At 41.9% G+C, this 25,348-nt stretch overlaps 1 protein-coding gene across 10 annotated transcripts in view; it reads left to right on the top strand.

Annotated features, from left to right (window-relative positions):
- The window catches only part of DSCAM (DS cell adhesion molecule), a 603,397-nt gene that overhangs the window by 153,035 nt on the left and 425,014 nt on the right, over positions 1-25,348 (top strand). The window lies entirely within an intron of this gene.

Raw genomic sequence — 25,348 nt, 5'->3', positions numbered from 1 at the left:
AGACATTATATATATTCACACATACATAATATTAAAGGTCTGAAGGAGGTAAAGTAGAAATAGTGCCTTGCGCTATATTGCTAGATATCGTTTTCCCGGATTTGATAGTATAGCTCTTCTTAATATGCATTCATATGCTGACAGTAAAAATGGGAAGATTAAGCACAATTTCCAAAATAGGCAAAGCAGGCAGAACTGGGGGGGGGGGGGGCGATGATAGCAAGAATGAATGAGAAGGAGAAGCACAGGAGAGAAAGTGAGAGATTTTCTTGGAAGATACAAATAATTGAAGCTGCAAGCAAAGGATGAGGAATGAATGCTGGATGAGGGTGCCTCCAGGTCTGCTTAGCTGTACATTGGGTGGAAAAATTTATATTGACAGGCAAGGCATCTTTAGGATGAACAGGCAGAACATAAAATTAAGTTATTAAGGAGTGACATATAAATTAAAAGATGATTAGAATGATCTTAAATATTTCATCATTTGGTAGGTTGTGCAATATGACATGATGAATACAAAACTCTGGAAATTGTCCTAACATAATTAATTGCAACAAGTACTGCTATAAAGGATTCCTCCCCCCATCAGTTTTGTGACCTTTAGAGGAAGAGACCTCTGAGAATACCAATTTTCTTCCAGTAATATGGAAGTGCATCTTGAGCACAAAGCAGAAATATAAGAGAATTCAATCAATTGGATATTTACCTTATATTTCATTATGTAAAAAAGAAATATGTTTATATATAGTGCTTCTATCTTGTGAATTTTCTTGTAAATATCACAATAAGCAGCCCACAATGGGGAAGAATTGTTCTAATATTCAAAAAAAAATCTTTTAAGGGTAAAACTGTATGAAGATCACTTTATTTTAAATCTGTACAACCATTTAACCACAATCAATATTAACCAGTATTTTGCTTCACGAAGAAAATAGATTTATTTAGATTTGTGTAATTCCTTAAACTAAGGTATATGATTTATACCAAGGCATGTTATTTGTATGCATATGAATGTAGATAAATGAAATGGGAACTGTGGTGTATTCTTCATGCACATAACTTCCCCTCATCTTAAAATACTACATGGTTCTAAGGTATCACAATTAATTGTCTTCAGTAGATATTATGCATCTGGTTGCACCAGCTTAAAATAATGTATAAACATCATACAGATCTAGATAAACATTCCTGAAGGATAATAGGTGTCAGCACATAAAATAAAATTGTGCTATAAATGTGCCAGTAGGCACAGTTCTCGAAATAATGCAGTGTGATCCAGCCATACCATTTTCCCTGATATATATGTTGTTCATTTCCAGTGATTAAATGTGCAATGCAATTAAACATTTTCCTTTTTCTAGGATTATGCAAAATTGAAAGGCAGATTTCTTTTTAAAATTTGTTGTGATTTGCCTCAGAATAATTGCTATATGCTGCAAAATTATGTATTTATATCCTTTCAGAACTCCTTATAAAAGGGAATTACCCTAAAACATATATGAGTAAATGCAAGTGTGTGTGTGTGTGTTTCTCACAATTTTTTAAATTCATCTTGTAAAACTTCATTAGCTGTGATTTGTTCACTTAAAACATTAGACATTTATTTGTTTTGAAATGTGACTACTAATTCCTATCCAGCATCTTGCTACTCTGTCAGAGTTAGAGGGAAATACACAAATAAAAACTATGTTTAGAATGATCAATTACAATATAGAAATACCAACAGTACTAAAATAGCTAGACAAGCTACAATAATATTGCATTTTCAAGGCAATGTGTACTTGTGATTCTAATAGGATATATAATGCTACAGCCCTCCCTAAGCACCGCTGATTTATTTTTACCTTCCATCTTGGTGTATTCTAGAAGACTATTTAATACAAACTATGCAAGTAAAGAAAAATCTGTAGATTTTAAAAATGTGAACTGACCCACTGTGGTATATTGATGAAAATGGTGAATTTTAAAAATGATTATCTCAAAGCCCAGTAGATTATTTTCAATGTTGAATTTAAGGTTAGAGCTACTAGTAGTTTATTTAATAGTTTGTGTATCAGACATCAATGTGGATTTCTGCAACACACTTTTGTCAATATAATTTGTTTTGTTGTTTGATTTTTCTTTCTGCATTTGACTGCCTAAGATCCATTGATTCTTGACTTTAAAAAAATCAATGGGAAAACTAGAAAGTAACTGATAAAGTAGAAGTAATGCTAAAAATAAATTCCCATTAAACAGATTCTAGTTGGTGTCTGCAATGTATTGGTATCTATGTGCTCATTTATATCTACTATATATGTTGGAACAGAGTTTCTTACTGCATATTAGAACACTGGTTTGCATCCTTTCATAATGTCCAACGGAGAACAAGTAGGATGTAAGGAAGGCCTTCCATGCAAGGACCTTGATCCAATGAATGTAGGAAGCAGAGATGGCATCACATTCATGGTGTTAAGAATATTAAAATCCAACCAATTAGCTATTGGGTGAACTAGAGAGAAGGGGCAAAACCAAATCTGGCTCCTCCTTCCATACAATTGATAAGCATAGTTTTAATGATAATACAAACAGGTTGTGTTATTGAATTGGAGGGGGGGGACAGAAAAACAGGTACGGCAAAGGGTTCTGATCAAGAGAGTCATTTGCAGGGAAGGTCTAGTAACCTAACCCACTGGGACAAACAGATAGGGAGGATTTTAAGATACTACTTTAGCGCTTTCCATATCTCATTGAAATAATTGTCTTGAGAGGAATGTGAATGAATATATTGAGCTCTGAATTTGTACAATGATCCTCGTAGCCTTTTATTACATCAATATTATTAAGAGTAATATTTGGTCATGGCTATAGCCATATGGATAGACTAATCCAGGTTGACTCGCCATAATGGAAGCCACCTATTTTTTCCAAGCAATGCTGCTAATTATTGACAGATATGACATTTGCATTAATTAGGAGGCCAGGTACATCTCAAGCCAGCTATTCTTTTGTGTTGAATAGCAATCTAATAACATGGCACTTTAATGTGCACCAGGACCTTTTGACAGGTTGTTTCAGACACATAAGCAATTATACTGCCTGCCTGCATATGAGTGTTTGCCATAAGACACTAGTGGGCAGCAAACCACACAATACTGTCAGCATTTCAGCAGCAGTTGGAATAGCGACTCGATGGGTGGAATACACAATCATATTTTTTTTCCAAAATCTTTTCTCATGTTGCTTGCAGAGCTGACTGTTTTGCTTCCCCCCCTCCTTTCTTCTGCCATATCAGTGTTTGAACAGCAGCCTTTAATGAAGGAAAGGGCATAGAAAATTGTTGTGTCATTTAAATGTGTATTGCTATAAACAGCAGTGGAATCCAATCAAAGTGAAGGACAGAGCTGGTAAGCTTAGGAAAGCCTAGAAATTTTCCTGCCATCATGCCTTGTCCTTCAGGCTCTTCAAAGTAGGACATTCCAATATTGACATCTGCATTAGAGAGAAGAGAAATGTGATCTAGAGATGGCAATCCAAAGAAGTCTTAGTACACAATCAGCTTGAAGCAGCAACGATCAAAGCACACAACATGACAGGATAACAGTGCAAATACACATACGTTTTTGGCAATATGGATAAAAGAGGTTAATTATTTAGGTGACCAAAATATTGTAACAAATCCAGCATCCATCATATAAGGTGCAAATAATTTATGTCAAAAAGCAAGAAACTGTGTGCTGTGTAGTGCCATGCCAAAGGGGAGCCCCAGCCATGGTGGCCACTGGAGAGCACCAAAGGTGAGCCAGCAGCAGAGTGGCAGGACAGCCCCTGAGGCAGCAGCCTGGGAGGAGGACGAGGAGGAGCCACGGCCCGGTACCGACTGATTCAGTACTGGTACTGGTCTCCGGACCGGGGGTTGGGGACCACTGCTCTAGAATACTTGTCTCTTCTTCTGAATTACTTGTTAGAAAGGGACATAGCCACATAGTATAATAACTATTTTAGTGATTTGAGGTGTGTGTCACTGATTCAAGGGCATATTTTATGAAGTCTGCTTGACTGTTATGCATAATGTTAGAAATCCCTAATATAAAATCAGAAAATTATTCATATAACCAGTGGTGATCATCTGGGTTATATGTTATATGAGAGAGATTGTCAGCCTTTCCCTGTCTTCTGGGGAGTTCCCAGTGGTGCTGAAGGGGGGTTGTCCCTTATTGAGGAAAAAAATTGCTGGATCCACAGGACCTGACCAACTACTGCCCGGTCTCACATCTTGCGTTTCTGGGTCAGGTGGTTAAAACAGCCATCATGGACCAGCTCCTGGCTTTCTTGGAGGAAACTTTGGTACTTGATCCGTACCAGTTGGGCTTCCATTCTGGCCAGGAAGTGGAGACAGCACTGGTCACCTTGATGGATGATTTCTGGCACCAGTTGGATAGGGCTGGCTTGGCTATCCTTGTTATGTTAGATCTATTGGCTGCATTTGACATGGTCAGCCATGAGTTGTTAACCATACCAGGGCAGAGATGTACAGGGGACCGCCCTGCAATGGCTGATCTCCTCCAGAACCAGACACAGAGGGTCTCGGTGGAGAAAGAGCCATCACGCCCCTGTCAACTCCCTTGTGGAGTGCCTTGGGGTGGTTCTCTCCCCTACATCTATATGTACCCTCTGGCCCAGCTGGTCTGGAGATATGGGCTGTGGTGTCACCAGTATGCGGATGACACCCAGCTCTGCCTTCTCATGGACCCCAGACCCCAGATACATTCTCCAGATGTTTCGAAGCCATAGCTGGATGGTTGGAGCACAGTTGCCTGAAATTCAACCCCTACAAGATGGAGGTCCTATGGCTGAGTTGGAAAGAGATGGAGCAGGAAATGAAAGAAAAGAAAGGAGAGAGGGGAAAGAGAGTGATAGAAAGAAATATAAGTAGAAGAAAAGGAAGAGAGATAGAAAGAAGAACAGTGCAACAAATAGAGTAAGAGGAGGAAAAGACAGAGGAGAACAGAGAAAAAGAAAGAAAAGAGAGGGGAAACATAGGAAGAAATATAGAAGGAAAGAAAGAAAGAGATAGATAGAAAGAAGAACAGAGGGACAAATACAGTAAGAGGGAAAGACAGAGAGAAGAATACTGAGAAAGAGAGAGAATGAAAGAGATATAAATTAAAAGAGGGAGAGAAGTAAACAAAGAGAGGGGAAGGAAGAGAGAGAAAAAGACAGAGAGAGGGGGAGTGGAGACAGCCCTCCCCCCGTACTTCCCTGTGGGCTGCAAAGCCCTCCTGTGGCCTCTGTGAGGCCACGGGAGGGCTTTTCAGCCCAGAGGAGAGTGCATCCAGCCCTCCCCAAGCTGGGTACTCATTTTACCGACCTCTGAAGGATGGAAGGCTGAGTCAACCTTGAGCTGGCTGCTGGGATTGAACTCCCAGCCTCATGGTCAGAGCTTCAGACAGGGGTTTTGTTATGTTGTTACCTGCCACGAGCCACTTGTGGGAATGGCAGGATACAAAATGATGATGATGATGATGATGATGATGATGTGTAGAAGAAAATTCCATTGATATAAATGGTATTTATTTCCATGTAAATTTGTTTTAAAACCATGGTGAAAAGAATATTTCAAACAGCAGCAAAACATATTGTAAAGGTACCAGATTTTTTTTTATTACCTTCTTAACTTTTTGGTGAGCACACTGAAAATAAGATGTGTTGTAAGGATTACAGTCTCAACACTTTGAATGTCATATTATTGGTTACCATTGTTGATAACTATTATTGCAAGGTCACCTTGCGAGTATCTTAACAAAAATGATAGTCCACATAAAGTACTAGTAGACTACTTCCTCATATGTGTTTTTGTGGTTCAACTAGAGCAAACTAATTGCTGGAAAATAAATGAATTAAGGTTACATTGCTAAGAACAATTTTCTGGGATTAACTAAAATGGGACTGGCTTTCAAGAAGCTCATTTAGAAGCGATGCTTTGTTAGGCTGATGGTCTTTGTCAGATGTATTAATATAAGGCATCCTCTTTAATAATAAATGTTGGACAATGTAATCAAATGGAACCCTTTTATTGCTATGGTTCCATTGGCACCACTGCTCCTTTTTGTTGTGTTTCTCAAATTGTCCATTAAGTTTATGGACAGGCCTTAGCAACTTTGGGGTCAAGGAAGTCACTTTCATTCCTGTCCAGAGGATTCTGAATGAAACTGATTACCTGCCTGAAACTTGGGGCTATCTAGGTCAGGGCCCCTCCTTTCTATGACAAAATGTTTCCATTGATAATTATGAAATAAAATGGATAATAATAATGGCCAGAAAATATATTTAGGTTGGTTACCATGTTGGTTATGAGCCTCTTGTGGCGCAGAGTGGTAAGGCAGCCATCTGAAAGCTTTGCTCATGAGGCTGGGAGTTCAATCCCAGCAGCTGGCTCAAGGTTGACTCAGCCTTCCATCCTTCTGAGGTCGGTAAAATGAGTACCGAGCTTTCTGGGGGGTAAATGGTAATGACTGGGGAAGGCACTGGCAAACCACCCCGTATTGAGTCTGCCATGAAAACGCTGGAGGGCGTCACCCCAAGGGTCAGACATGACTCAGTGCTTGCACAGGGGATACCTTTACCTTTACCTTTACCATGTTGGTCTGAAGAAGCAGAACAAAGTTTGGACTTTGTGGTACCACTGAACTCAGACTTTTCCCCCCAAATGGTCAAAAATAAAACACAAAGCAAAAATAATGACTGCATTTGACTTCATATATATAATCATGCCAGCAAATAAAATACAATAAAATCCCAACATGCTACTCCATCATGAGAGCCTGTGTGGTGTTGTGCTTAAAGTGTCAGACGAAGTTTTGGGAAATCCAAGTTTGAATCCCCACTTGTGGATGAGCAGGGGCCAGTCACATTACTTTCAGCCTAGTCTGATCTCACAAGCTAAGCAGGGGTGGCAGGGAGCCAGGCAATGGCAAACTACCTCCAAACATCTCTTACGTACAGGGTTGCTATCAGTAAGCAAAAATTGCATCACACCATTCTGAGCAGACACTTGGGAGGGCTTCTACAAGGCATTTCTGAGAGCTAACTATCACTAGGTAAAGCATCACAGACTTGATGTTAAGAAACACACTACTCCCCTCCCCCCTCAAAGAATGCCCTGATTCTCCATTGTTTCCAGAGAACAAAAGTCAAACCAGAGAATCGCTTCAGTAGAACCTGAACGTGTTTATACTGAAAGACCAGTATAAAGTACAGAATACCTAGCATAACAAAGGTATGCTACTATACTACTCATATATATTCTGTCACTAAGCAGGATAGAAATGAGAAGACATTGAGTCCACAAAGTGGACAAGTTGCTAAGTTCACAACCATTTGTCCTCTTGATCCCTGCATTTCCTGGTTAAATTGTGTGACAGGAGGATCGGGAGCTCACTCTGGGAGATTATCAATCTCTCCCTGACATCTGGGGAGTTCCTGGAGAGGCAATGGTCCATCCCTTGCTTAAGAAACTATTGCCTGATCCCCTCAATCCAGTTAATTATCCCCCCATCATGCACTTAGCATTTCTGGAAAAGGTGACTGAAAGGACCATGGAGGATCAGCTTCTAGCATACTTGGAAGAAACTTTGGCACTTGATCCATTCCAGTCTGGCTTCTGACCTGGCCATGGGGTGGAGACAGTATTGGTCACCTTGATAAATCATCTCCAGCACCTGCTGGATAGAGGCAGTTTGGCACACCTCATGTTGTTGCTCCATCTGTTGACTGTGTTTGATGTGATTGACCACAAGTTGTTAGCCCACTGTCTTGCCTGGGCTGGTTCCTCTAGAACCAGAACCAGAGAGTGGCAGTGGGGGGGAATCAATCACAATTTTATGATTCCCAAGGTGTGATAATCTCCTCCACACGATTTAACATCTTTATGAGTCTTCTGGCCCAGCTGGTCTGAAGTTTTGGACTGGGCTGTCAGCAGTATGCTGATGACACCCAGGTCTATCTCTTGATGGACGGTCACCTGGACTTTCCCCAGAATCATTCGCCAGTTGTTTGGAAGCAATGATGGTCTGGCTCAAGCAAAGCCAGCTGGAAGTTTCCTTCACTTCCCTGGGTAGAAAGGGGCCAGAGGAGGAAGCGGTTGCCCTGCTTGGATGGAGTACAGTTGAAGATTTCACACTTAGCCAGGAATTTGGGTGGACTGTCTTACAGACTGTCTGACTCCTTATTCCCCTATAGGGCTTTACACTCTGTGAATACTAATATGTTGGTGCTCCCTGGACCATGTGAAATTTATTGGCCCTGGCCCCCTCCTGGTGGAACCATCTCCCAGAAGAGCTACGGACCCTGCCAGAACGAATACAGTTCCACAGGGCCTGCAAGATGGACCTTTTTCATCAGACTTTTGGTTAAGGCCAGGTTAAGGGAAGATCTCAGGTCCCTCCTCTGATATTCTCTGATTATGTTCATCTCCATTCTCCTGCGTTGGCAACTGGAAAAGGGGGGGTTAGGGGGATTGGGAGGATTTCCACTAGATTTTGTTAGTTTTGTGTGTATAACCTTTATTGTTTAAACATGTAAGCCGCTGTGATTTGGCTGGCCCAGGAGTGGCGGTATATAAATATAATAAATAAATATATTTAAAAAGGAAGGGGGGAACAGATAAACTAAGCAAAAAGACAGAATTGAATGAGAAACGTGAGTAAGACAGGGAAAGTTGTTTATCTTGCTGCAGCATCCTAATTACTGCTTTGCAAAATCTAGCTAAACTGGGCGCAAGGAAAGGGAAAGGCTAGACCAGGGGTAGTCAAACTGCGGCCCTCCAGATGTCCGTGGACTACAATTCCCAGGAGCCCCTGCCAGCGAACGCTGGCAGGGGGCTCCTGGGAATTGTAGTCCACGGACATCTGGAGGGCCGCAGTTTGACTACCCCTGGGCTAGACTCTTGGACAAAATTACCTATTTGCTGGGAGTTGCCGTAGCGGCTGTCAGTACAGTCTGTTAAGGAAATTTGCTTGATTCCTGGAGAAAAGGGAAGCTTACCTGATCCTAGAGCTTGTACATTAATGATGTCCATGTGAGACTCAGGCCCTATGGTGATTATCTTTCCCATGAGGAAAAGCTTACCAATTCTCCATATGAGATTTGGGCCACATAGCAATGTCCTGAAATGTATCCCGAGGGGGGGAAAGGATAGTTTGTCAACAGCTTATTATAGTTATTTTGCTTTTTATTTAGAAGCCTTCATTCCTGCTTCACAGAAACAACCTGGGTTTTTAAAAGAAATTGTCCACTGTTAATGTAACCATATAATTTAAGTTAAAAATGAACCTTCTGCATATGAGTCCTGTTATGGTTTTAAAAAGCATTTTCTAAATACAGAATCCGAAGAATCTCAAATGGATTTTTAAAAAGATCCATCCATGCACCTTTTGCATTAAGGCAATTTTTGCTTGCTTCATTATTTTTGTTGTGTCTCCTTGGAATGTATGCATTGCCTTTATTTTTTATCTATCTATTTCTCATTTTAATGTAGTGGCATAATGTGAAGGTGGGAATCACAACTGTGTTTTGAGTAGCAGTTTTAAAATGAGCATTAAGGACATAGCATGTAAGATTGGCCCATGGATACTCAGACAGAAGCATGGAGGCTAAAAATCTTGACAAAGAAGCAGGGGATCTGCAAGTCAAAACCTGGTTCACCCCCATTAGTGGGACACATCTCTTCAATGGAGTTGCACAAGTAGGTGTTTTCTTTTTCTTCCTCTGGTGGCTCTCAGCCACAGAGATTAATGACTTTTGCTCATCTCTCTATTTAAGCTTTTTTTTTTTTTTTACTCAGAAGGTAGGAAGAGTGAGCCAGCAGTCCTATTTATAGAATGCCATTTTAAAATGTACTAGCTCTGAGAAGAGTCACCTCCATAGGGAATACCTGCTGACCCTGTCCCAAGAACCTTTCTGTTATTTGGAAAGGAGTGACAATTGCACAACCAGCTGGAATATCAGCAGAATATTGTAGGAGAGAGTGCCAGGAACCTTCTGTTCCAGGGCGTGGTACCCACCACAATGCCCTGCTCAAAATTTCAGGCACAAAGCCAGATGAAAACAAGCAGGCGTTAGGCTCAGATGATAAAAGACCGCTCTAGGCATCTGATCGATGCACTGCATCATTCCCAGATGAAGAATGAGCCAAAGGAGGGGGGGAGGGTAATCTAATGATGATGACAGTAGAAACAGCAACAGAATTACCTCTGCTTCATGTGATCTCTTCAAGGCTACTAGCTGCAGAGGGAAGATGGAACTGGTTGACGCCAGATCAGGCTCTTCTCTCTAATTTGTGTAGCATTGACGGCACTGTATTCAGTTGTATGCAGGCCTACAGTTTCCTCAGTGTCCTCTCTTTGATAGGTCAGACAGGTATTATTGTTTGGGGGGGGGGCGGGAATAAACTTGGAGGTTGGTTCTTAAAGTCCCCTGCAGAGGACATTGTTATTTTGTATTGTCTGAAGCCCGCTTCTGAGGGACTGTGCATCTTATAAAATAGGAGCAATGTCATTCTTCGTCATTGTCTGTTCTCTTATAGCATTCGTACCATCACAGTCATTGTGTGTGTTCAAGGCATGGATTTCGTATCTAAGGATGTCTGGTTGAAGTGTGATTATTTAAGAATGGAAACTAGAGGAAATACTAGTAGGGCTGTGCACTTCGGCCGCTTCGGTGATAATGGAAGTCCGAGACGGCCAGTGCTGCAGCATGGAAGGCAGGGGTGGTGCCTGCATGCAGTCACAGAGCTCTGCACCTGTGTGTTGGTGTCGGCTGGCACACCAGCAATGGCACTGTCCCTCCCCTCCGTGACACTGGCTGCCTCGGGCTTCCGTGATCGCTGAAGCAGCCAAAGCGCGTCAAAGCACGCAACCCTACTATAGAGCATATCTGACTAGCAATTTGCTGGAAAAGAAAGACTTATCTTCTGTTTACAGATGAGAAGTCTATTATACATCAAATGCATCAAATTGTTGTGCCTCCACATCCACTCATTTTTATTGTCACCACTAGGTTTGCCAACTTCCAGGTGGGTTGTGGATATTTCCTGGAACTACAGCTGATCTCAGTTCTCCTAGAAAGCTCACGCCTTGAATAAATCTGTTGGCCTTAAAGGTGCTACTGGACTTTGATATTATTGTGCTACTTCAGACTAACATGGCTACTCATTTGAATCTAGCATTTAATTTAATCTAGCATTTAATTCACTGGCAGTTTTCAAGCAAAGGTTGGATACACACTTTTCTTGGATGCTTTAGGATGCTTAGGGCTGATCCTGCATTGAGCAGGGGGTTGGACTAGATGGCCTGTATGGCCCCTTCCAACTCTATGATTCTATGATTCTATAATTAAAAGATTTTTATATCACCTTTCTACCTGATCAAGATCCCCAAGGAGGTGCACATAAAAACATTAAAACAACTAAAAACAACTTTTAAAATAGGGGTGCCATGCAGTGCCATGGCCAGACAACTATACTCTGAAGCTTCCACCTCTTCCCTAGAGCAGTGGTCCCCAACCATTTTATCACCGGGGACCGGTCAACGCTTGACAATTTTACTGAGGCCTGGAGGGGAGGGGAGTTTTTTGCCGAGGGATGTCCCCACCGCCTCCTGAGCCCCTCCTCCACTTGCTTTCCCGCCAGCACCCCTGACTTACCTCCGCCCACTGGGGGGTGCTGCCAGCAGCAGCTGCACAGTGCCATGCTGAGGGGGAGCCCCAGCCATGGCGGCCACTGGAGAGCACCAAAGATGAGCCGGTGGCAGGGCAGCCCCCAAGGCAGCAGCCGGGGAGGAGGATGAGGAGGAGCCACAGCCCGGTACCAACTGATCCATGGACCGGGACCAGTCCCTGGATCGGGGGTTGGGGACCACTGCCCTAGAGGGTGGAGGGTACATTTATGTATTCCAGATGTATTCCTGAATACTCTGTGGTACCCAAAGCCTCCCAGCGGCTCACTAGATGAGCTGGTCGATGACTGGCACCACTGGATGTCAGCCACCATCAATGTGATTGCACCCCAAAGCTCTCTCACCTTCCACCTTAAGCCAACCCTCTGGTACACAGAGCAGCTGCACCATAAGAAACAGCATGTAAGATGGCTAGACTCATGATGAGGCCATGAGAACATCTTATACGATGCTTATGAAAGCCTATGAAAGCAGTGAAGGTGGCTGAATGAGAGTTTTATGCTGACTCCATCACATCTGTGAGCTCAGGCCAGCACCATTATCTAGGGTAATTCAATTGCTTACAGCCCTGGAAGAAAGGCATACAAATGTTAGAAAATTGGATATTAGCTGTGAGGCATTTGTGAACTATTTCATGGATAATATCTCACAGCTACATCATGACCTTTCCCCCAACTATTGATATGGTAAAAGTACTAGAGGGTCAATCCAGGAGAAAATAAATCTGTTTATAATGACAGGACCTTCCCAGAGGGTCTGAGGAAGTTAGTGGTTCATTCTCTATTGAAGAAACCATCACAGGACTTGTGTGACCCAGCCAACTACTGCCCTGTGTTGTGTCTTGAGTTTCTGGGAGAGGTAGTTGAGCAAATGGACCAGTTGCTAGCATATCTGGAATAAACTTCAGTCCTTAGCCCATTCCAGTCGGGCTTCTGCTTGGGCCATGGGGTGGAGACTGCACTAGTTGTCCTGATGGATTATCTCTGGAGGCAGCTGGACTGAGGAAGGTTGGTGCTGCTTTTATTATTAGATTTTATGGCAGTCTTCGACATGGTAGATCATGAGCTTCTTGCTTGCCACCTCATTGATGTGGAGATACAGGAGATAGCCCATCAGTGGGTTATCTCTAACTCTGGGGTCAAGTGTAAAGGGTTGCAATTGGGGACAAAATCACACCTCTACCACCTCCAATGTGGAATGCTGCAGGGGGCGGTCCTCTCACCAACATTATTTAATAACTTTATGTGCCTGCTTGCTAGATTGATCTGGAGCTATAGGCTTGGATGTCACCAATATATGGATGATACCGAGCTCTGTCTCTTGGTGGATGGCTAACTACTCATTGGGTGTTTTGAGGTGGTGGTGGAGTAGCTCAAGGTTTGTTGCTTGAAACTGAACTCCTCAAAGATGGAGGTCCTATGGCTGGGGAGGAAAGGGCCAGATAAGAAAGTGCACCTTCCCTGCCTGGATGGAGTGCAACTGACAACAGTACATACAGCCAGGAACTTGGGTATAATCTTTGACACCACCTTATCAATGGAGGCTCAGGTTACAAGAGTAGCAAAGCTGTCATTCTTCTATCCTCCAGGCTAAGCTACTATTGCCCTATCTGACCCCTGAACACCTGGCTGCAGTGATCCATGTGACAGTCACCTCAAGATTAGATTACTGAAACTCACCCTACACGGGCCTATTCTCTAGACCAGTGGTCCCCAACCCCCAGTCCGGGGACCGGGACCAGTCTGTGGATCATTCGGTACCGGGCCGCGGCTCCTCCTCATCCTCCTCTTCCTCAGGGTCTGCCCTGCCACTCAGCTGCCAGCTCACCTTTGGTTCTCTCCAGCGGCCGCCATGGCTGGGGCTCCCCCTCGGCGTGGCACTGTGCAGCTGCTGCTGGCAGGACCCCACAGAAGTCAGGGGCGCCGGCGGGAAAGCAAGCAGAGCAGGAGCTCAGGTGGCGGGAACGTCCCTTGGCAAAAGACTACCCCTCCCCCGGGCCTCAGTAAAATTGTCAAGCTTTGACCGATCCCCGGTGATAAAAAGGTTGGGGACCACTGCTCTAGACCAATATTTCAGCAGCTATATTGGCTGCCAGTAAAGTTCCAGGATCACTTCAAGGTTTTGGTTTTGACCTTCAAGGCCATATGTCGTTTCTCTAATGAGAAGAAAAGGTTCTGGAGACCTGTTATTTACCAACCAAGCCAATAAGATTGGGCTCACAGATATGGTCATTAATACTGATTTGTTTAACTATTGTAAGCATTTTTATTATTTTAAATATATTATTGCACATATAAATGTTGTGAATCATCCCAAGATGCCAGATGCAATAGGGGTGGTCTAGAAATTAAAGAAATAAATACATAAATAAACAAGTCAATGGAAACACAGAAACAATCAAGATCTGCATATTGGAAAAAATACACAGAGAGTAGATAATACAATCAGTGAAGACTGTTTTCTGGCTACAGCACACTTATTTGATAAGTTTTTGTAACTCAGTGGGAGTTACTTCTCAGTAAAGCATGTGTAAAACAACAATACATTGCTACTATCTTGTGCTTATTTATCTGGATGTAAGCTGTAGTGAGATGAGCCTCTTGTGGCGCAGAGTGGTAAGGCAGCGATATGCTGTCTGGAGCTGTCTGCCCATGAGGTTGGGAGTTCAATCCCAGCAGCCGGCTCAAGGTTGACTCAGCCTTCCATCCTTCCGAGGTCGGTAAAATGAGTACCCAGCTTGCTGGGGGGTAAACGGTAATGACTGGGGAAGGCACTGGCAAACCACCCCGTATTGAGTCTGCCATGAAAACGCTAGAGGGCGTCACCCCAAGGGTCAGACATGACTCGGTGCTTGCACAGGGGATACCTTTACCTTTACCTTTAAGCTGTAGTGAATGCAGTGGAATTTCCATCTGAGTAAATATAACATTTTACTTCCATACGAACAAAAAAAATACATTTTTGCTTTTGCTGCGGTATCCTCTATAACCTTGAAACACTCACAATTCTTGTTCTGCCAATACCATTGTATTGTTCTTAAGTACAATTGCACTGTGACTTTTTATTTAATATTAATATATGTTTATTTTTCTCTGTTTTGGTTTTTAAGATGACCTGCACTGTTTTGACAGAACAATTCTCTTTGAGCAATATTTTATTATACTCCCCTTTTCTACTGATTCAGCCTAGGAGTTCTGGTTGCTGAGATTCTTCTCAGCAGTTGTACTAGCCCTGATGGCAGGTCTTGTAGAAAACAAACATTTTTATTTATTTTTATTTCATAATATTAAATTGCTACTGTTCTGTGAGTTTCTGGGAGATAAAATATTTATTAGATCAACTTTATTAGGTTTGCCAAGTCCCCATTGGGAAACCCTGGAGATTTGAGGGTGAAGCCTGAGGGGGTGAGGTTTGGGGATGGGAGGAACCTCATTAGGTATAACACCATAGTCTGTCCTCCAAAGGAGCCATTTTCTCTAAGGGCCTCAGCAAAGTAATGCCTCAGAACACACTCTTCAAAACAGCCCTTTTCCCTAGGACAACTGATTTCCGTCATCTGAAGATCAATTATAATTCTGGGAGCTCTCCAGGCTGAGTTTAATAAAATACTCTTTCTAAGTTAAACTTTCAGCCTACTTTTATGCCTGTTTGGTCAAAAGTATAGCTGCCTTAGTTCAAAGATTTTCCCAAGGACTTCTGGCTTTGGATTTAACAGATTTTATTTTAACAGGTTGCATGCTTTCTTCCTTTAAAAAAGCAACAACACACAGCTATTTTGAGACCAGTCAGATTAACATTTAAGATCTTTAGCTAATTTGAATGGACTTTATCCAAAATCCAGGGTGATCAGGAGACTTTAAATCCGGGTAGTGCCTAAATATATCTATTTGGCAAAATAGCAGATGCATTTCACACACAGGCATCATCATTAACAGCTGATAGAATACCTTTAATAAGCAGCAGTCCCTGCACAAGCCCCACTGAAAAGGCTGGGAGTTGTGTAGCAACAACATCTGGCAAGCCGGATTGCCAACCTTTCGGTGGGGCTTGAAAGTCTCCTGGGATTAAACCTGATCTCCAGACGACACAAATCAGTTTCCCTAGGGGAATATGGTGGTGTGTATGGCCTCTGTGGCATTAAGTCTGGCTGAGGTCCCTCTTCTTCCCAAACTCTGCTCACAAATCTCTAGGGATTTCCCAATTAACTGGCCACATTACTGAAGTTAACAGATTGCAGTAGGGTTTAACAGATGTCTAACAGATTTCAGTAGGGTTTAAGTATGCCTAATTCAGCACAGACCACTGTTTTTACACAACATGTATTGTTTACATGATTATAAACATCCTGTGTTATTTAAAATCTTTGTTGTCCCCTCTTTAGCTACTCTTGAACCAAAGTGAGATGTTTGAAGTCTTTCATAGTGCTGTTCAGTGTTCATAAAACATTGTGCTGCTTTTACCCTCAGTGCACAGATAGAACCTTTTACTTGATTGTTGTCTACAAAAATTGAGGTGATCAGGTCAGTAGGCTAGCACTGGTCTCCAATACAAATGCAAGCTGGGTAAAAGGTGGCATACCAGAGGTTTAAAATATTATCAGGTGTAATCAGTTTATAATGAGAATGTAAAACCTAGAATAACCAGAATGTCCATTTACATTGCAAATGTCTCCACCCAACACACATACTACTTAATATGGAAAACATAACAATGGCCCGCAGACTGGAAATGTTCAATTTACATTCCAGTTTTAAAAAAGAGGTGTCAAAGACTATCTGACCATCATGTTAATTTCTCACATCCTACTAAGACTGTCACCATATATTAAATGCGAAATGCCAGATGTTCAACTTGGATTCAGAAACAGAAGAGGCACCAGAGATCATATTGCAAATTTATATTGCTTACTGAAGATTATTGCTTCCATATTCCAGAAGAATTTCAGAAGAAAGTCAGCTTGTGTTTCATAAATTACATCAAAGCTTTTGAGTATGTGGATCATGAAGAGCTATGGTTGGCTTTAAAGGAAATGGCATAGCACCTGATTGTTTTGATGTGCAACCTATACTCCAGCCACTATCAGGACAACATATGGAGAAACAGAATGGTTTCCAGTTGACAAAGTTGTGAGACAAAGATGCATTTTATCTCCCTATTTCTTCATTCTACATACAGAACAGCTAATAAAGAAATCTGGATTAAAAGTAGATGGTGGAGTAAAAACTAATGGAAGAAAGATTAACAATTTGAGATATGTAGATGACACCACATTATAGGTAGAAAGTAGTGGAGACTTGAAATGAATCCTGATAAAGACAAAATCATCAACCAAAAGGGAGTCTGCAAACATTATTGGTAGAAAATAGTGAAGACTTGAAATGAATCCTGATAAAGACAAAATCATCAAAAGAAAAATAAGTGGGTTCTAGACCAAATCAAGCCTGAACTCTCTCCAACACCTAAAGTGACTGAACTGAGGCTATTGAAATTTGGTCACCTGATGAGAAGACACTAGAAAAGACAATAACAGTAGGAAAAGTTTAAGGCAGCAAGAAAAGAGGAAGACCCAAAATGAGATGGATAAAGCAAGCTCAAACCAGTTTGGAGGACATTAATTCATAGGGACTCCATAAGTAGGAAGTGACTTGATAGCATTTAACACCTCCCCTGCCCCCCCAAGTCCCCCCGCCCCCATGAGTGTAGTTAGCATATAAGTACTTGTGTGTGGAGGGGGTAGGTGTAGTTTGGTGTAGTGGTTAAGAATGAGGACTTCTAATCTGGCATGCCAGGTTTGATTCTGCACTCCCCCACATGAAGCCAGCTGGGTGACCTTGAGCTCACCATGGCACTGGTAAAATTGTTCTGACCGAGCAGTGATATCAGGGCTCTCTCAGCCTCACCCACCTCAGAGTGTATCTGTTATGGGGAGAGGAAAGGGAAGGTGACTGTAAGTTGCTTTGAGCTTTCTTCAGGTAGAGAAAAGCAGCATATAAAAACCAACTCTTCTTCTTCTTCTTCTATGTGGAAGAAAGGTCAGCTGTACAGTGCAGGGAATAACTGAACTATAACATGTGTACATGCTCCGTAAATCTTCTTTAACAGAAAGCAGATTGCTAATGTTCGCCTCATTATAAAAATAACGATAGCTAATCAAGCAACATTACCACACTTTTAGAACAGTTTGTAGTGCTGCTGGCAGATTGTATAAGGGGATTCCCCCTTGCTACAGAACTCTTCTCCCCCTTTCTTTTACACAGAAGAAAACACACGGTTGTGCATGGCCACATGGCACTAATGTGCTGGGAACCCTGAGGTAGCCTTTTGTCTTTTCTCGAGTAGCTTTCCCCCTCAAGTCATTATGCTAATTAGTATTTGATCAGATGATTAAATTATAATTTGATTAATCCTCTGTGTTAAATGCTCTGAATGCATTTTCCATCGCCTGAATGCCTAGCATTTAGAAGCCTCTGTTTGCAGCCTGATATCAAATGTTCCTCCTCACCCCTCCCTGCATTATTTCCTTTGGTTGTTGTCCTTTCATTTTAAAGACACTGCAGACTCTCTTTGAAGGCCTCCTCCTTCTGTTCTTTACCTTTTCAAGCATATATCTAACTGAGCTGTATACCGTGAACATTTCTCTGAAGTGTCTGCTCTCCACCTTTAAAAATTGCTGTTTTTTAGACTTAATTTGTCCAAAATGACAGGGACTGTTTATTTGTAATGAATTCCATCTTGCTGACCTTCAGCCAGGCCACTCTAACAGCAGTCCATTGACCTCAAGGGTATAAAGGGATTCTATAAGCCCATTGACCTCGGAAGAGTCTAACACTTTGAGGATTGCACATTAAGTGGCTTACAGACAATGGGAACAACATACACAGAGTATGTACATTTATTTGATATTGGATCAGTCTTTGAAAACTTATGTCATTTTTTTAAAGATGTGGAGAAAGAAGTGTGGCCAAACAATTTGGTGTGGTCATCTATATCTATATTTAATGACCGATAATAAAAGTTGTCCTTCTGAAAAGCTCACCAGGAAAGCAACACGGTCAGTGGAATGAATCCATGGGTTCTACTTTGTGTATGAACGATGTACAAGGTATGGGTGAATATTGCATAAATTGCATATAAAAGCATACAATGCAACATACAATACAAAAAAATCTATAAAAACAATATATTTAAAAAGTAGTTAAACAGAATATCTACTCATCTCTATGTTGGTATTTTTAATGGATTTTAATGCATTATTACTAGACACTGCAGTAAGTTTTTGCTTCTAGGAGGAAGAGCAAGTATTTGAACCCTGAAAATTTAAACCTATGTCCTGTACATTAGTGATCCCCAACCTGTGGGCTGCGGACCATGTGGTCCTTCGACTAATTGGAGGTGGGCCCCGAAGGACGCCTTCTCCCCCCCCCCCCGGCCCTTTACAACACACTTTAGGTGTCATTGTCTCCCATCACTCCCAGATGGGACTATCTCGTTGCAGAGAAACAAGCTCAGGGTTCCCATTGATTTGTCATTGTCATGAGTTAAAATTTCCATGAAAATAAAATGTTCCTTATGTTCATTGTTGTGGCATGTCTGTATCTTTTTTGAAGGGATGTTTAAACATTACCATAGCGATCAGAGAGCGTTAGGGCAGTGGTTGAGAGTAGAGGAGTAAACTACCCCCCCACCGAGCCTCAGTAAAAGGCGTTGAGTGGTCCCCGGTGATTAAAAGGTTGGGGACCACTGCTGTACATGGTACAGATGCTTTGCTCCTAAGATAAAGCAGCAAAGAATGCATTCATGGGTATACAGAGTCTATAAGAAACTCAGAAAGGAGAACACAAAGGGCTGATGTATGATGCTCTGCCACATTTGGCCAGCACATTGATGTATCCTACAAGAACATACCTGGAAATTTAAAATTACACATAAATATGTGTTGTTCAAACAGAAAAAAAACAGGACAGACACTATTGGACACTTAACATTTAAGCCATTTCTAGAACACCATAAAGTTTTTACAGGGTCATGTACAGTCATCTTGGACAGTTGTGGATTGCTTGAGCTGTTAGTAGCTCCTTAAGAATTGTGTTGTTTATTGCTATCCCTTTTATTTTAAACCTGTGGTTTATTTTCTACTCTACATTACTTTTTGAATATAGTGAGCATATGTTTATTGAGCCTCCTAGGGGGAAAGCACAGGGCAGATGGAACAGAGAGATGCCAAAGTGGGATTTCTGTTCCCTGTACCTCAGCTGCAGCAGCAAGGTATAGTAGAGCAATGAGGACATGGGAAATACACACACACACACACACACACGTCTTCGAAGGTAGGCAGAAGCATTTGTTAACCATTTCCAGGTCTTCCCTCTTTTTAAAATAATCATCTCTGTAAGATATCATACAATAATAAGATTCACAAATGTTTAAAAAGGGAAGGGATAGGGTGAGATGCTACCGTATTTACTTGACAGTAAGATGAGACCCCTGACATAGGTTATACTAAAAGTAGAGGATGCTTAATTAAAAAAAAAACCTGTCCTAAAAAGATACCAGGTTAAACCAAGAGTTTTCATATACAATAATCAATATAAATAGCATAGACTGCAGAATGAAGCCAGTTTGGTGTAGTGGTTAAGAGTGCGGACTTCTAATCTGGCATGCCAGGTTCGATTCTGCGCTCCCCCACATGCATCCAGCTGGGTGACCTTGGGCTCGCCACGGCACTGATAGAATTGTTCTGACCGAGCAGTAATATCAGGGCTCTCTCAGCCTCACCCACCCCATAGGGTGTCTGTTGTGGGGAGAGGAATGGGAAGGCGACTGTAAGCCGCTTTGAGCCTCCTTCGGGTAGGTAAAAGCGGCATATAAGAACCAACTCTTCTTCTTCTTCTTCTTCTTCTTCTTCTTCTTTCACTGTTTGCATTTCGTTGCGTTGTACATGTTCAAAAATTGCATTGGATCATGCGGTGTCAAGTTTAGAAAGGCAGAAGATTGGGCTTGGCTTTGCCCCCCCACCCAAGTTGTACTACGCAATAAAGTGTGACTTCCTTTAGGTGTTATATTCCCAATACATTAGAACATTAAAAACAAAAAGAAAACACTTGCCATCTTCCCTATCTAAAGTGTCCACAGATGTAGCTAATGTCCTAAATGGCTGTAAACCTACCAGAATTTGGATTTCTCTCTTGGGGAGGTGGGAAGCTACTGGTGAATGTTGGCACACTTTCTGTAAATCTCTCCCTCTGTGTATAACAAACCCCCTCTCCTATTCAATGGATCCATATACTCAAATGGAAGATGACTCTAAAGCCAAAACTAGTAAAAAATGACATCTTTTTAAGGGTAAATATGGTATAAACTTATATTGCATACAGTGTTTTCTCAGAGTAAGAAACGAGAAAGGCAATGCTCATCTATCTCCTACCTCTGTAATATGGCTCCCTGTGAAACCATCCAGCAATACTGACCCATGTTTGGACACATAGAGTTATAAAACAATAAAACAATAAACTGGGGAGTTAGCCTTTGTTTAAATGCCCACAGTATTTCAATCAGAATTAGGCTACTGAAAATAGGGCTGCCTTGCAGTGCTGTGCCTGTCAACTAGCAGGAGGGTTGGGGGCAGCCTAATGGGAGAGTTTTAAAAAGTGCAGCCCTATGTACTTACCAGAAGTCAAGTTATAGGGATCCCCTGCTCCAGGGCCACTTACTTGGTGCAAATTCGCTGGTCAGTGCGAGACTTCCAGGCAGGAAAACCAGGCCTAGTCCTGCATCACAAGCAATGTGGTGAAACTTCTGGCACAAAACTGGAAGTGATGTCATCACACTGCCAGCAACACAGGGAAGCGCTGGCATTTAGTAAAAAGGACTTCCTACCATAGAGTGATGCCACTTCCAGTGTGTGCTGGAACTGATGTTGCCATGTTGCTAGTGACACTGGCCTAGGCCTAGGGTTTTTTTTTTTTTTTTTACTGATTAGTCCTGTCCCTCGTCTCCTCCCCCCCTGCACCTGCCAAGGCATACTTGGGGACCCTGCTTGAAAGTGACAAAACCACTTCCAGTAAGATTTTCTGGTTGCTCCATAAAGGTTTATTTTCTGCTGCTGCCATGCAAGCAATTGGACTTGGCAGCCCTAACTCGAAAAGACAAATGTTCCTTGGATAAGCAACTTTGCTGCAGTGAAATATGATTGTCCACTTATAGCTGTAATTGACTGCCTACAAACTTGTTTCTAAGAAAAACAGCAAACATGGGCAACCAAGTCTCCATTCTGAATTCTAGAAGTGATGTTTGGATAGGGCAAGCTGAACATCCTATATTTCATTATCCAAAGTGCTTTTTACAGGTAATTGAACACTTGGGTGGATGTGCAAGAAGACAAGGAAAATGGGAACATCAAAGCTTACCAAATAACACCTTGGCTCAGCATTTGCCCCCTCCACCTTCTGCAGATGATTGCAGCGACCCTGGCAGGAGCTAATGGGAATTGTAGTCCATGGACAGCTGGAGAGCCGCAGTTTGGCTACCCCTGGTTTAGATAAAGAACATGATGTGCTGGAAAACAGAAGGTTAAGAAACAAATAAAAATTTGCCCTTGTCTGTCAATCCAGTTGTGGGATCTTTCTTTCTTTCTTTCTTTCTTTCTTTCTTTCTTTCTTTCTTTCTTTCTTTCTTTCTTTCTTTCTTTCTTTCTGCCACCTGTACAGTGGTAAACAAAAAGCATTGAAGATTTAAAAATTAAGAATAAAACAAAAATTTGCCATTTGGGTAGTTTGCCTACTCCAAACCTGTTTAATATGCTGGGGTAATTTCAGTATTTAATTTTTTAAAAGTCTGATCCAGGGAACCATTTTAAGTGCCCAGGGGAGAGAACAGGGCTATATGACAACCCGAAGAATCTTCCTGAAAACATGGAAAATATTTGATTCACCACAGGGTGAATGTTTGCAAAAGAAACATTCTGGCTCATGTTTAAGTGTATTTTCGAACTCTGGATCCTTTAGTACTATGCAACACACTGATTTCAGCTACCATGAATAAAACAACGGTTTGGGTGACTTTTTTTTTTACCCAAGAAGACATTGGAAATTAGCTTAGTAGTAGAAGTGTACCCACCTCATGAGAAGGAAGGACTCCCTGGAAAAGAGCCTAATGCTGGGAGCAATTGAGGGCAAAAGCAAAAGGCGACAGAGAATGAGGTGGCTGGATGGTTGGACACACCTAACAACAACAACAGAAGTGTCCCCAAATGTATTATGTATAAATGTTTCCAGGGTTCTTAGAGGGTTAAAAATAATTGGGCTCAGTCTATATATAGTTAATACATAAACTATCACAATTAAGATATTGACTCATAAAAAGCAACATAAAATACTTTGGGCCACCCTGGTGGCTGCTCTCTCTGCTGCCCACCAAGTGTTTTTAGCAAGTGGGTGTGACCAGGTGGGGCTTTGGCCCAGTAAGTCTTCTGATAGAGTATTGGAGATTTCATTTCGTGTACAGATTTTTTAAAATATTGCTTCAGATGCTGCCACTACCACAACACAAGGATCTCCACTATGTTCCTGAAGTGAGGCCGAGGCAATCATTTTATGGCTGGTTCCACCTTCTATTGCAGCCATTTTATTGCTACATCTACCATGCTGTGTCAAAATTCCAAAATTCTACAAGATGAAAACATTAGTGCAGGAAAAAGCACCAGAAATGTGTTAGATATTGGGCAGAACTGCTGCTTAGCAATAAGCAGTGAGTTCTTCTGTAATGTCTGGACAAAAACAAACAAGTCTGGTAGTAGGATGGGGTCGCATTTGTGACATAGAACAGAAGTCTACAAATGTTTCATCTTTTAGCAGGGGGTGGCATTTTGCTGGCTGGCCTGATACCCAGTTTGACCTGCCTAAAAGATCTGCAGTTGGTTAAGGACTGTAGCAGATCTATGAACTGGAGAAACGTGTTTCAAATGGGAAGCCAGAGACCTTGCAACCATATCTACTCATGAGTAAGAAGCCCAGTTTGTAGCATTTGTTGTTAGTTGTGAAGTCATGTCCAAACCATCGTGACCCCATGGACAATGATCCTCCAGACCTTCCTGTCCTCTACCATTCCCCGGAGTCCATTTAAGTTTGCACCTCCTGCTTCAGTTACTCCATCCAGCCACCTCATTCTCTGTCGTCCCCTTCTTCTTTTGCCCTCAATCACTCCAGCATTAGGCTCTTCTCCAGGGAGTCCTTCCAGCTCATGAGGTGGCCAAAGTATTTGAGTTTTATCTTCAGGATCTGGCCTTCTAAGGAGCAGTCAGGGCTGATCTCCTCTAGGACTGACCAGTTTGTTCTCCTTGCAGTCCAAGGGACTCGCAAGAGCCCTCTCCAGCACCAGAGTTCAAAAGCCTCAATTCTTTGACGCTCGGCCTTCCTTATGGTCCAACTTTCACAGCCACACATTGCAAATGGAAGGATACATCTGTGCTGGGTTGGAAGTGTGAGGCAAAAGATAATGCACTGCAATTCTGAAAGGATAGTTGGACACATCTTGGCATGTCTGCTTCTGACCATGGGGTTAACCAAGTAAGTGAGTAAACCATGTCATTCTTTCACTTTTGCATTTTGGCAAAGCAATAAGGCCTTCCCCAATATCCCCTCTTTTCCTCCATCAGCAACTATGCAGACATTTGCCTGAATACATGGCCTAATAAATGGGAAGGACAGCAGTTGCAAACCATATTTGTTTTTATGATAAAGCTACAGTGTCAAAGATCTTTGCTGATTCCTAGCTGTGTTAGAACTGATGAACATATTTTGAAGAGAATATAATTTTGAAGGAAGTTTGGACCTCAGCCCAAATTCTTTTGTCACTTCTGTGGTATTCTGAAATTGCAACAAACAGCTGGTGCGTCTGACAGATGCCTGCAGGTTGATAGCTTGTTTGCTTTTCTCACTTTTCACTTTGGGGGGACATTATTGTCATCATTTACATAACACTTCTAATGTGTGAAAACCCTTTGCTGTTGTTATTGTCCTCACTAGGAGCTCAACCCAGCCAGGAGACTGATGAAATTTCTCATTTTTAGAAACATAAGCTTTTATGTTCATATGAGACAGAAAACATGCTTCTGCCAGAACTTTCCAATTAAATAACCATGTTTCTGTGGAATATTATTAAAGTGTAAGCCAAAGTTTCCTGTATTACATGCCATTTTATGCATTTTCATAAGTCTAAGAAAAGAAATAGCTATTATCAAACAACTGAAATTGAAACTGAATGACGTGTTGAAGATTTATGATTTGATATCATGTCTCTTCATACTTCTATCCTACAGAGAGGGGGCTGCTTGGATCAGGATTCTAGCAAAACAAGGGAGTATTTAACTCCTCCCAGTATAGTCATTTCCCTGCACAAATCACTCCCCTGTATAATTTTCCCTGTACAAATAACATCTTCATATCAAATATGTCTGCTACAGATCAGCTTGTCTCAACAAATTACTGTTTTGTGAATGCTTGTGATCCCCAAGAAGTGGCTTCTTCTGGGGGCTTTACGCACCGGGATCTTTGTAGCAAATTGGTCACTGAATGAAAAATCGCCATTTAAAATAGTGGAATTCGTCGTTATGCATACCTGCCTTTGTAGTGGTATCC

The sequence above is a fragment of the Paroedura picta genome, chromosome 6 (genome assembly GCF_049243985.1).
Source record: "Paroedura picta isolate Pp20150507F chromosome 6, Ppicta_v3.0, whole genome shotgun sequence".
Taxonomy (NCBI): Eukaryota; Metazoa; Chordata; class Lepidosauria; order Squamata; family Gekkonidae; genus Paroedura; species Paroedura picta.
Note: the sequence above shows the minus strand (reverse complement) of the source record. Positions and strands in the feature narration are given on the sequence as shown.